Genomic DNA, 13,951 nt, shown 5'->3' on the forward strand with positions numbered 1-13,951 from the left:
AATTTTGAGTAAAAATTACCTAGAAAATAAATGGAAATCACTGGAAATAAATTGAATTCGATGGTAATGGACTACAATTGACTGGGAAAGAATGGAGGAGGACAGTTTTGCTAGAAATTGTGTTGGTATATATTTCACAAATGTATAATCACAGAGATTCAAGAATTGGAAGGGCTCTACTCTATCTTAATATAGAAATATTCAAATAAGCCGACAAGCAGAAGGTGAAGAGACACCATATCGAGCTTAAAATTAATCAAATTAGAAATTAGGAAGATAGAAAGGTATCTGTTTGGATTAGGACTACAGTCACCGGATTTGAAGGTGTTATAGAAGATAATCTTCCAATAAATTCTGGTGAAATGTCTATAGTGGACCAAGCAAAGTGAGCAGAGTATATTATTGAATTAAGACTCGATAGAAAAGGATAATATAGAAAATAGTAACATTGGGAACAAAAATGTAAATTCCAAAAAATATAATAAAAAACTTAGATGACTAACTCTTTCAAGTAACAAATAATATATTGGAGGTAATTGGAAAAGACATAAAACCAAATGAAGATATTGCTGTTTCAATTAAAAACTCAGTTGAACTTATACACATAACAGTTAATAATTGGAGAGAATGAATTGTATCTCGAAATTTCCTAATATAAGTTTTCACATCTGAAGTTTGATGTGGATAAATTCATTTTACAGTCACAATAAATTGTTTATATAACTTGTTCTACCTTCTTTGTTAACCAATATTTTATTGCACTGTACTGTAGTCTGATTCATCTAAACCATATGCTAAACATAAGATGATATTATTAATTTTCACTTATTATTTCAAAATTTACAAATCAATTTCAACTAAACTTGAAAAAACCATCATAAGCTGAGTGTTTTGGTCGTCGTTAATTTAAAAGCGAAAATGTTATCATACATCGCTGTAGGCAACATTTAAACCATCCAAAATGGCATTTTTCTAACATCTATCGATTTTGAAAATCAACAGCGCATTTACCGCTAATATGTTTGTACAGAATAAATCCATTAGTTAAGAGTAAATTTTATGTAGGTCCGGAACTGCTGCCGCTAATAGAAATACAAACGGAACTTATATTGTGGATATACCTTATATGATACATGGAACATCACTTTTTCCCTAATATCGGCGGAAATTCAAGCAACGGGTACAAATCTACTCTACCGTTCATGATGTAATAAGAATGTTCCCAAGAAACAAACTCCATGACATATTTAATGAGATTCAAATACACATATTCAAAAGTGAATTCTAAATATGGAAATTTTCTTTTCATAATTTGCGGCACTGATTTTTAGTAAGAAAAGATGAATGTTTTAACCATCTGTAAACAACTCTAATAGCACTTGTAAATGCCTAAAGCTAGAGCTAGTGAAGCCCCACGATATATTACATGACACTGATAACTTAATTCAAAATTTGAACCGCTGTAACTAACATAAAGTCCTTATTTTTATTCAGGTGCTTCCAAAACTATACGGCTGTCGGATTTTACTCTGTACAAATTACTGAAAAAAAAAGTCACAGAAAGAATAATAGTATCATACAATTTTGAACGGGCATACCGTTGCTGTTTTCTATACGTAAGTATAGCGAGTGTATCACTTGTGTATTTAATACATATATTTAATATTTTTATGTCATTAAGAGATTGAAAATGGAAACATGTGGTGTGATTATAAAAGATGATTGAGAATGAGTTCAGTTGAATGAATTATATTTGTGGAGTGAGCAATTACATTGTGTGGACTGTAGTTTCGATGAGCAGTAAGAGTTTGAACTCAAGTTTGTGTGTTTGATTTGAGCAGAGTCGAACCTATGTCCAAAATACATTACAAAAAAACTGGAATATTACAATATTTCCAGATATCACACATTTCTAGATTGTTATTAAGGTTCTTTTATCTTCATTATTGAATTTTAGTGTAGTCGGCTATGTATTTTGCAGAAGGTTTTGTCGTTCATAATATATATTTATATTTATATATATTTATATTTATATATATTTATATTTATATATATCAAGATTATGGTCCACCTTCTCACTGACTTTTTTAAAGGACATTGCCCCATTAGGGGGTACGTGATGAAACTAGGTCTAACAGAAACTGATGAATACAGATTTCTTCAGCCCAGATACAAGAGTAAATGGGAAGTTTAAAACTGAAAGGTGGGCTACAAATTGTTTTGGACAAAAGAATTCAGATGAGAGAACATTACTTTTTGTGAAAAGGAATGTATGATTAATCAATAAACTCAAATTAAATTGCAATTGGATTACATAAAATGATTTGCGATATCTATAAAATATCTATTTTCGTTTAAAAAACTCATTTTTATGAACTCGTATACCACCGCTAGGGGAATCTATTGATACAGTTTAGCCTATTACCCTTAATTGAAATTGACACTGGTAAATTGATTAAAGTAGCTTCACACTATTGGAAATAAATGATAACATTCAATATAGAAGCTTTTATGCTGCATAACTCTCTTACGTACACAGTTAATGGCCGACCATCATTTTACAAACAATGAGCAGAATATAGAATCCATTCGATGTGTTTAAGCTTCCTCCGCAAAAAGTGGTGGTTGTTTTATTTCTATGAAGCATGGAACTTGCTTGGAATGGAAATTCTACTAATCTAGGTTCCCTAGGCTTATAAAATCCCTCAAATTTAATAAAAAAAACAATTAATTAACGTTGGGGGAATGGCGAGATTATGATTTTTGTATTAGTTCATCAGAGTAATTGGATTTTATTGCAGAGGCTATTGCAGAGAAGAATGATTAACAGGGCTCATTCAATTTAAATCCTGTGAATTTTTTTAAAGACATTCTCATTTCTATGTTTCTAGTTATACTGGAAACTGTAAATTTTATTTAATTATTAACTACTTTTTCGACCAAAAATTAACAATAAGTGAGAAGCCAGAGAACAAAATTAAATTGTTTTACCATAAAATTGAAAAACAACAAAATAATTTTTCTATTTTTATTTTGTCTTCTCTTCTTGTTGCTATAATAACATGCTAAAAAACTTAATATTGAGATTCCACGTTCATTTTGTGGCTCTTAATTATTTGGTTTATTTACTTGAAATATTGATTCAAAATTTAGATAATAATACATATTTTATTTTTTCTCCTTCACACAAGAGTTCAACTTAACTGTTACTAGAATAGCTAACGACATGATCCTCGACTCTATGATTGAACTCAGGGTTCACTCGTTTCCATTCTTAGAATAAGTATATCAAAACATGATCCTTTAGAAATAAACACATTGAAACAGAGAATTTCGTGCGGGGCAGGCTTTAAGGGGTGAAGCTTATCCATGGAAGGCTACCTTGATGCAGCGCAGAATCAGTAGAATTAATTAAATTACGGGACTAATACAAGACACTAAACTAAACTAAACACTTTAACACTGGTCACCTCAATATTCGTTCAATGAATACGGGATTTGATGAACGCTTGAGCGAGACTTGGTTAACACCGGAAAAGGATATAACACGATTCAACATACCAAATCACAATTTTGTCAATAAATGTAGAGATGGGCTTGGAGGGCGAATAGGAATGTATGTCAAGAAAAATATAAACTCTAGCTTAGTAGACTTTGATAACATTTCTGAAGATTTTGAATATATAAGTTTAAAGTTGAACCTACAAATTTTTTGGATTTTCTAGAAGATATTTCCAGCATAACGGTACCTTTTTGTGATTTTATGATTTTTATCTGGATCTTTCAAAATTCTCGCTACCTAAACAAACGCCAATGACTCTTCTGGAAACATTCAGTCATAACCAAGTTATATGTGAGCCGACCAGAGTGAATATCGTGATGATCGTGATCATTGCTTTCATTGTTGTAAATGCTTTACAAATAATCTGAATCTGTTTCCATTTTTCTCACAACTGACCCTAACTTATATGCAAAATTTGATCTCAAAATTGTGAAAATTGGTCTTAGGAAATTTCACTCTTGTGACTATAATCATCTAGACATGGAAACCTTTAATATGGATGCTGAAAAGCTAAACTGGGACCATATTTATTAACAGTGATAATATGGACAGGAAGGTCGATGTTTTTAATACAACTATTCTTTATCTTATCATAAACATATTCCGTTAAAAACAAGAATAATTGAAGAAAAACCTTATACACGGTGGATAGAATTAAATATTTCATTAAAAACTTGAGCTAACAAACAACAATAGTTTCAAATTACCTAAACACTTAAACAGTGCAAATTTACTTAACAACTATTTTTCATTGGTTTTGCAAATAATACTTCCAACGAAAAAAATGAGTTTTATCCGAGTCGACATACAAGTGAAAGTTAGAATTGAATCAAATTTTAATTTAATAGATAAAAAAAGCTGCTCACCCACTTTTTGCATAAAGCCTTCAATAAATATTATCAACAGTTGTATTTTATAGTTGTGTTTGTCCTTATGTTTGGAAAAAAGCTGTTCTTATTCCTTTTCCTAAAATACACATACAAACGAAGCAAAAGACTCTAGACCAATAAATACATTACCAATTATCAGTAGTATCAAAAATCCTAGAAAGACACATACACAAACAAGCGAATTCGTCTGTTCATTTAGCATTTTATCTGACAATCAATCAAGCTATAGACATTTTTTCAGTACGTCAACAAGTCTGGTTAAATTGGTAAATGACAAAAGATCTTGAGAAAATCTAGTAAAGGTTACCTGCTTCTCGCTTCTTGTCTTTAGCAAAGCATTCGATACCATTGATCATATATGCTTTCAGCCAAATTAAATTATTTTGACTCTTGTAAACCAGCTATTGACTTTTCGGATCATCAAAACAGATGCGCGTCAATTAAAAATAATGATGTGGTGGACAATATATTTACTAATAAAAACGGGAGTACCCAAAGGCTCCATTTTAGGACCTTTGCTATTTTCTTTATACGTAACAGATATAAAAACTATTTAAACTATTCCAATATATCAAAGTATGCAGACGGTTCATAATTATACGTTTCCTTTTCGGAATCAAATATTCCAGTTATTAAGGATCAATTAAATGACGACTTGAATAACAAAAACTTATTTTCAAAAACAACTTGAAACTAAATGCGACAAAGTCTTGTGCACTGTTTTCTGGTTGCAACAGACAACAACCACCCTAGTAATAGATTATGGATAAATATTGATAACGAAAACATACCAATACTAATCGGAGCAAAAAACTTAGGTGTCATTATAGATTCATTTCTCTCTTTCGAGAGTCACATAAAACATAAGCTGAAAATTGTTTATGCCTGATTGAAAATCTTGAATGATCTTAAAAACTCTTGACTTCTAAAATCAAGTATTTTCTTTGTATCACTCTTATTCTTCCGCTACTTGATTATGGATATATATTTTATTCTAATTCGATAACTATTGCAGGTGGTTCCACCTCCTTTCAAAAATTGCACTACAGCTGCATGCGTTGGGAAAATCGCAGGGAGCGACACTTGCTATTTTTTATTTTCAAAATAATAAAAAGCCTCGCAAGACTAGCTTTCAAAAACCTTTTTTGTATACTTCGATTCAAATTTGGAATAGGTTACCAGAAGTTTATAGAAACCTCTCAATTGAGTGGAGATAGAAAAGTATCTTCTAAGTAGGCCAATGAGGCAATAACACTAAGACAGATGAAAGGTTACTTTAGAGGAAATTTTATAAATTTTATTCTGCTGGTTCTGCTTGCGTTACAATTTTGGTTCTATTCTGATTTCAATCGTATTACCACTCCCCTCCAGTTAATGCCTTCCTTGCTTGGTGTTCTGGTATATTTATTGAATAGCTACAACAACTGTTATCTTTGGGCTTTGCAACATAAAAGCAAATTCTACTATATGTAATGGGTTTTTCAATCGGAGCAAGTCCTGTCATTTTATTATTTTTGTTTCAAATTAAATAAAAATTTTAGAATTTCGATAACAGAGATATTATTTGTTAGCCATTTTTCTATTATAGTTAGGTGGAGTTATTTCATTCATTCTTTCATTCATAATTGGATTTTATTGTAGATGTAATTCATTTACTCAACCTTTGTCGTGTTCCATTCTCGTTTCTATTTCAACTAGAACCACTCTCTCCATACATTCTATTACTTTTGCATGTTACGTTTCTCAAATCTTCCAAAATTCCATTTTCTCTTTCACTTTTGCTCTTCCTCACATTGTTTCCCAATCGGATAATGTAAGATAATGTTCAAGATAATTATATACTGTTCATACTTGAAAAAAAAATTTTCAGTTTCCGAACCCTATTTTTATAGGGGATGTAAATTTGTACAAAAATGCCAAATACCAGAAGTGTGATAGTTGGAAAAATATTGGATATAGAGTTACAACAGGAACAGAAATGGAATAATATCCTAATCTGACACCGATATCGCAAAGTACTCTAAGAAAAATAGAAAAATAATTGAGGAGAAATGGACCTGTGAGAAAAACAAGTGATCATTGCACAAAGTGCCTTACGGAAATTATGATCGGGTTAACCCGATCTTGATTTGAATGTTTGGGAAGAACCCGGTTCCCGTCATAATTGTTCGGGAACTGATCGAGTTCATCGGGTCGTAGTCATATGATATGACTATCTCCACCCTTGTAGACCGGTGGATAAATGCGATCATTTGACGTATTGTTTTATTTGTCTATGGTTTTCTGAACTTATTTATTCGTCTTTAATAGCTGTCTAGTATTAATTCTCATGAGCAATGTGATTGTTAGGTTACCGATGTTTGTAGTTTCTATACTTCTCATAATTTCAAAATATCAAACTTTAGTGCAAAATAGGTGTGAGTAGGTAGTGGGTTAATAACTGATGTGATGTATCCGTATCAGGAAACTTAATCAGTTCACATGACATCTATAATCGTCGTACAAGCTACTCGGTGATCTCTAAACTGACAAATATTTAGGTCATCATCTAGACAGAAAACTTCTGAACTAATATTTCCAAGTAGATAGGTCCTTGACTTAATCATATTTAGGTATTGGATATTAGTCCGGAAAAGTGAACTAACATTAGGTAACAAGGTGTAAATAGATAGTTCCGAATAAAATTATTAATGTTCGACCACTTTCCTGTGAAATGTAGAAACACTCGAACGATTTCAGCCCAAGGTCATCTAGTTTAATGTACCATGGTACGTCCGAAAAATAAGGTATATAGAGACAAACAACTGAACTAAATTGGAATTTCTGAAACGGTTGTTGATATTTATACTACACAATTAAAGAAAATTACATCAATGAAACTCAATTGAAAATGTCTATCCATAAAGTTTACTTATGAAATGGAAAATAATAGACAGTTAATTTTTAGATACTTTAGTAATTGAGAATAATAAAAGGGTAGGAATTAAGACAAACTGATACTTCAAATTCCATGGGGTTTTTGAAGCATGATCAAAATAATCCAATTCCTTATTTTAACCGTACTGCCCATTTTAGAGAATGAAGAACTGTAAAGTTCCCAATCAATATGCGACTGTATTCTAATTTTATCTTGTACATGTTACTACTGTTTTTTCTAAGATAATTGAGAAAGATACGAAACAAATGAGTTATATAACCATCACGCCACAAATAAACTTCTGTGGCACTTATCAGAGAAATACAGAATGAAATGAATGGGATACAATTATCATTTATAGGACAGGATTTATGGTGCGTTAAGCGTTTGAGAGAGTTTGTGGAGATATTTATATGAGTGTGAGTTTTTAGCTTCTTTTATCTAAGCAAAATTAGAAAAACGAGGTAATTCAGTTGAAAATGTTTTGAATCTCATAATCACAAAAAAGATTGACTCCACTGATAGTCATAAATGCAGTTAAAGCACGATTTTTTGAGAGGTTAATTTTTCATATAAAATCATATATCTATGTATATAAAAGAAAGTTGTGTTAGTTACACTATTTATAACTCAAAAACGGCTGTACCGATTTGGCTGAAAATTGGTGAGAAGGTAGCTTAGAGCCAGGAGACGGACATAGGATACTTTTTATTCCGTTCGACAGCGTTCCCGTGTGACTTGACATAAAACGTCAGTCACTATAAAACGTGGTATAACAATGGCTTTTGCTTCAGTTCGAATGTATTTATTTCGCCAGATTGCGTCCGCCTGCATGATCGCTGGGTGGATTGAGTAGCTTAGCGATTGTGTTGCCGGTCCCAAGCCCGGGAAAAGGAGGAGAGTTGGTGGAACGGGTTAACAGCCCATCCACCGTAAAACCGAATATAGCTCATAGACCCACAAATCTGCCTCGGAATAGGACTGCATCAGACTTGGAATAACAAAAAGCGCATCTCAAACAGCTAAGTAATTTTGTCTATGAATGAATGGTTGAAACTTTGAGTTTTGAAATAAATATTTAGGTGAATTGAAGTGAAGTGAAGTTTAATTACTAATGCAAACACTGCAAATGAAAGGACTGAAGAAGAACAAGAAATTGTACGTGAACAGCGCCGCGTTAGTATGTCTCGACTTCTCAATCACAAGAGCAAAGTGAGGCAGCCCGTGAAGCGGCTCGGTTGACAATGCAAAATCGTCGAGCGAACAACAGAGGTCAACAAATGGATAATTTGCGACGCAGAACAAGAGATTCAAGTGCTGATTTGAATCGAGCAGCGTTTCGATACGATTGTAGCAATGATTACAGCTTGCATCCTAGCGTTTGCATTGGACAAATGGCTTTGTTTGCGAGTATTGTGGTGCATGCGGAGAAACGCCAGGATTATGCTGCCTTAGTGGTAAAGTCAAATTGCCATTGTTGACTCCGCCACCTGACCCATTGTATTCATTGCTTTGTGGCGAAACACCAGAATCACGCCACTTTCTTGCAAATACACAAAAATACAATGGTTGTTTCCAGATGACGTCATTTGGGGCAGATATTATACTTACATAGAATATAGTTAAAGAATAACTTACTTTAATTATTCGTACGTATTATATTTGCTAATTCTGAACTCTACTCTCACACCGAAAAAAGTGTTTATAACTCAGTTAAAACTGACTGGTTTTTATTTTGTAGATACAAGGACAGATTCGCCATCGAATTAGATCATTACTATCTCTCGAAGATGCACAGCATAATTTTTGCAAATATATTTCATGGGCAACATGGAAGAACAACTTGATCGAGAGATCAATTTAGGAATGAAGCGAGCAATTGTTCAAGACCTGCAGCAACTGCTTCATGAACATCATGCGTTGGTCAAGTTGTTTAAGAGTGCTTTAGAGCGCATGCCAAATGATGACTAGAGATTGTCATCAAAGCAGATAAATGACCATCTGGAACGTCGCGATACTGGGCAACTACAACAAATATCTGAAACACATCGATCATATGACGCATTGCCATATCAAAATAATAAATCCAATGAATGGTGAGTATCAACATCATAATTTATTTTATTTATTAGACAAATGACTGGCAACCGGTAATAATAATTAATTATGCAAAAAATTTATATCCGAAATATTAAATCTACTGTTTTAATTTCAGGTGAAGAAACTACAAAGAAAGTTAGCTCAATGAATTACATATTACGCATATCGTTTGATGATTCGTCAAAATGCTTATAATTATTTGCTGCGGTTTCGTCGAACCAAGCCAAACTGCGTTCTGAGGAGTACATCCATTTACTTGATGCAGTTAGTAATGAAGGAAATGCAGCTAATATTGATCGATTAACTATTCTGCCGGCGATGTACATTGGTGGTCCAAGTCATATGCATGAATATGCGATCCGTTTGCACGAACTTTGCTTTACTCGGACATGCCACGTTATTATACTTGGAATGCTTCATCGAAGAATTTTCAAAGACAGAACAAGGCGTTGCGCTTCCTGAGTATCCGGATGTGAGTTCTACTGATAATCATGGTCGTATGTATACAGTTCATCCAAAAAATGGAAAATGTTTCTATTTGCGGCTGTTGCTGGTGAATGTGCGTGGGCCAACGTCATTTGAGACACTACGGACTGTTAATGGTGTAATATTCCCAACATATCGTGCTGCATGTGAAGCACTGAATTTATTAGAAAATGATACCCATTGGGATAAGACAATCGCTGAAGCCCTTATCTCTGCATCTCCAAGTCAGATAACCACATTATTCGCTATCATAATTTCGACATGCTTTCCATTAAACCCATGTAACCTGTGGCATAAATACATGGATAATATGTCAGAAGATATTTTACATCAAATTCGTGTCAGCTTCAGAAATGTTGAGATGTTGAAATGAACGAGGAGATACATAATCGTGCTTTACTCTTGATCGAAGATATGTGTTACATTATGTGCAGTAGACGCATTTAATCAAAAATTGGAACGGGAACGTGAATATGATCACCACGAATTAGATTTAGTAGTTCAAACGAATGTATCCCTGTTGAATTCCTAACAAAAGGAAGTTTATTATACTTTAATGGAGGCAATCGATGATGGAAATAGTGGTTTATATTTCCTAGATGTCCCTGGTGGAACAGGTAAGAATTTCCTCATGTCAGTCACTGTTCGTGCGAGATCCAACATAGCGGTGGCTATGTTGCTATGTTGTTAGAAGAATGCCGTAAACTATTGAAGAACCAACGTCTAATATTGCAAAAAACTCAGCAATGACCAAAGTTTTATCGGCATCGAAAATCATCATCTGGGACGAATGCACAATGGCGCATAAACGTGCATTAGAAGCACTCAACCGAACATTGAAAGATTTATGCAATGACTGAAGATGTTTTGGAGGAGCAATGATTTTATTGTCTGGAGATTTCCGCCAAACACTACCAGTAATTCCAAGATCTACGGCTGCCGACAAAATGAACGCTTGCCTCGAATCGTCGAATCAATGGCGCTATGTGAAGAAACTGCAGCTGTCAACAAACATGAGAGTTGCATTGCTTAATGATACATCTGCTGAGGATTTCTCTGAGCAATTGCTGACTATCGGTAATGGTCAAGTACCTGTCGGATTAATAATATATATATATATATATATATATATATATATATATATATATATATATATATATATATATATATATCTTATGTATTGTATTAATAGGTGAAATAGGAATGTTAGAAATGACTTATGAAAATGATGATTCAATGTTTAAGACAGTGTCAGATGTCAGATTTTAATGTTTTTTTTATGAAAAATTGGATCAGGAATTTTGAGGACTCTATTTTTCATCTGTTTGATTAAATTAATTCTAGTGTTACGTAGGTGATATGAATGATAATTGATGTATATTCCAGAACTTATTGGTTTCCTATACCAGTCAATTGAAATTTTCTTATCTTCGGTTCTTATGAATTTAGTATCAAGCAAAGGTAACGATATTTCAGAATTGTCTTTTTCAACAGTGAATTGTTTATGGGGATCGAAACTATTGAAGTTAAATAGTAAATTGCCAATTTCATTATATGTGAGGGATAAAATAATATCTTCTACAAACTTAATAATTGAGAATAATTTGAAGGGTAAAACGGATATTACAAAGTCGAAAATATAGTGGATATTGAAAACCCCAATGGTGAAATTGAGTTTGCAATTTTCACTTATATCGCTCCATTTATGTTGTAGAACTGTAAGGCATATATTTAAGTTAACATTACTAAATAGGGTTATTACATGGAATGCTAATAATACATAATTCGGTGGTAGTATCATATCATAGTTTCTTTGATTGTAAAGGAGTCTTCAATATAATAATTATTGTGATAATCAACATTCAGTCAAAATTTCAATTAACCAATTTGTAATGGATTCAATAGGAGTGTTAAATGACTGAAATTTTGTCGAATGTTTGTTTAATATTTATTTTGTGTTAGTAGCTCAATCTATCCTCGACTTTCCCAGTTTTTATGAAAATGATTCCTATTAATCCTCATTTTCCGCTCAATACTGATAAAATTGTGGTAAATTCTAGTCGTAGATCACAAAGATTCATTAATTTTATTGTGATTACAGAAATCCAACAACTCAGCGAAATCTACTTGAAGGTATTTGGTTTACACAGTTTGCATATAATTTGAATTTTATCCGACACTTCCTCCGTTGTGTATTTTGCAGAACCAAGCTATTCATATGTAAACATTTAGTACCTATTACAAGAAAAATTTTATCACAGTCTGAAGTTGATATTGTGTTTGAGTGGTTATACCGGACGTTTCCGTAGTAAGTAGCCTAACAAAATTAATTTCATACTTCATTTAATCCTGAAGCCTTTCTATCGTCTTATGTGTAAGGCATGTTGGATTTAAGTCATTACAGCAGCTTCTGTTTTTACCTTTCCTGTATCTTTTGTTTAATTTCCTGCCATCTTATTCTTCGATTTTCTCTTACCATCTTAATTGCTTCTGTTTAGCTCCTCCTCGGTCTCCCTTTCTTTTTTTTTGTAGTAATCTGACTAAAACCATCTCAATTGTCATTCTTCTGTTTAGTGCGGAGTTGATTTAAAATTAAAATTTTCTCTAATAGTGTTCATCTTTGGCAAGGAACTATTTTAATTGCATTGAATGTTTTTCCAGCTGCTCCAGTTCTTTCGTTTATTTCTTGTTCCAATCTTCCATCATGTGTTAGTGTCAAACCAATGTATTAGTAGCATTTCACTTGCTCTACATTTGAATCTTCTGAGTTTATTTAATGTGTCTCCGATATTTTAATGTTTTCCATTTTCCAATGTCCATCTTTATACTGTTTAATTTGTCTCTTTGTTCTTTTTTTTCTTTCATCTAACACTCATTATACATCCATGATTAACTCCCTGTGTTCTTTCGAACCTATTTGATACCTCTTGCCTAACTCTGACATAGTTTTCCTTCTATTTATACAGGGTGTCCCTAAATTCAACTGCCAACGCTCTAGGGAAAATTACTTGGGTCATATTATGCCTATTAGAGAACTAATGTTCGCAAAAGCATCCATGTTAAAGTTTTAATAATAAAACGATTTTTTATCGAAAAATTTCTATTAGTGTGATCGATTGTTACTAAAACTTTTTGACGATCATTAGGTTGATAAACTACTTGTTCGAACATAGATAGATGACTTCTAGGTTTTTACAAATAAAATGTCATTATTTCAAATAATATAATTAATATTATATAAACATAAATATATAAATAAATATATATATATATATATAAATATAAATTAATATATAAATAATATTAATAAAAAAGTAGTGACATTGACTGCGCTAAAATTAACCGTTTTAAAAAACATCATTTTGTTTATAGGTTGCTGGTGTCCTACAAAATAATATTTGTTCGTTTAACTACACGTTTCCTTCTACTACGCTAAAACGTTTTTCCAGAAATTCTTAATTAACACTAACGCCATTCAGATGATAATTTTATAAATAAAACATGCAGAATAAAAACGAATCATTTGATTGACACATCTTGAACAAAAAATAGACGAAACACAATAAATTGAAGCAACTGTTCAAATTCTCCAACTTCTTGTGGCTTGTATACGACCAATAAGATCTTCCTCATTTTCTATCGGACTCTGATAGACGAGAGACTTCATATGCTCCCACAGAAAAACATTAACGAGAGCTAGATCCGGAGACCTAGCTGGCCAACTAATAGGCTCACCTTGACATATCCAGTCCTGTCAATAAGTAGCATTTAAATTGAGCTAAAATATCATATTTTGTCAGGTATAAAGAGGAACTTCCAGAAGTTCTGGTAATATGTTCTTAAGAATGTCAAATCAATTTCTCCGTTTAATTTTTGAGAAAACATGTATGGTATTATGTATTCGTCTACTATTCCAGCCCATAAATTTGCAGAAAATTTTTGCTGATTTTATGGGTAAAAGAAGTATACGGTTTTCATCCGCCAATACATAACTGT

At 32.5% G+C, this 13,951-nt stretch overlaps 2 protein-coding genes and 1 long non-coding RNA gene across 5 annotated transcripts in view; 2 read left to right on the top strand and 1 right to left on the bottom strand.

The window, feature by feature from the left end:
* Positions 1-13,951, bottom strand: part of LOC130890709 (UNC93-like protein) — a 223,457-nt gene that overhangs the window by 147,670 nt on the left and 61,836 nt on the right. The window lies entirely within an intron of this gene.
* LOC130890731 (uncharacterized) lies at positions 1,598-10,217 on the top strand. The gene is made up of 3 exons (XR_009058783.1): positions 1,598-1,616; positions 9,111-9,465; positions 9,585-10,217. It is a non-coding gene; the product is annotated as an uncharacterized LOC130890731 (long non-coding RNA).
* LOC130890721 (uncharacterized) overlaps positions 12,127-13,951 on the top strand; it is a 28,444-nt gene continuing 26,619 nt past the window's right edge. For both annotated transcript variants that reach the window (XM_057794972.1, XM_057794973.1), the window contains exon 1: positions 12,127-12,263. The gene's annotated coding sequence lies outside the window, so the exon portion shown is untranslated. The remainder of the gene's footprint in view (positions 12,264-13,951) is intronic.

This window comes from Diorhabda carinulata, chromosome 2, assembly GCF_026250575.1.
Source record: "Diorhabda carinulata isolate Delta chromosome 2, icDioCari1.1, whole genome shotgun sequence".
NCBI classification, from domain to species: Eukaryota; Metazoa; Arthropoda; class Insecta; order Coleoptera; family Chrysomelidae; genus Diorhabda; species Diorhabda carinulata.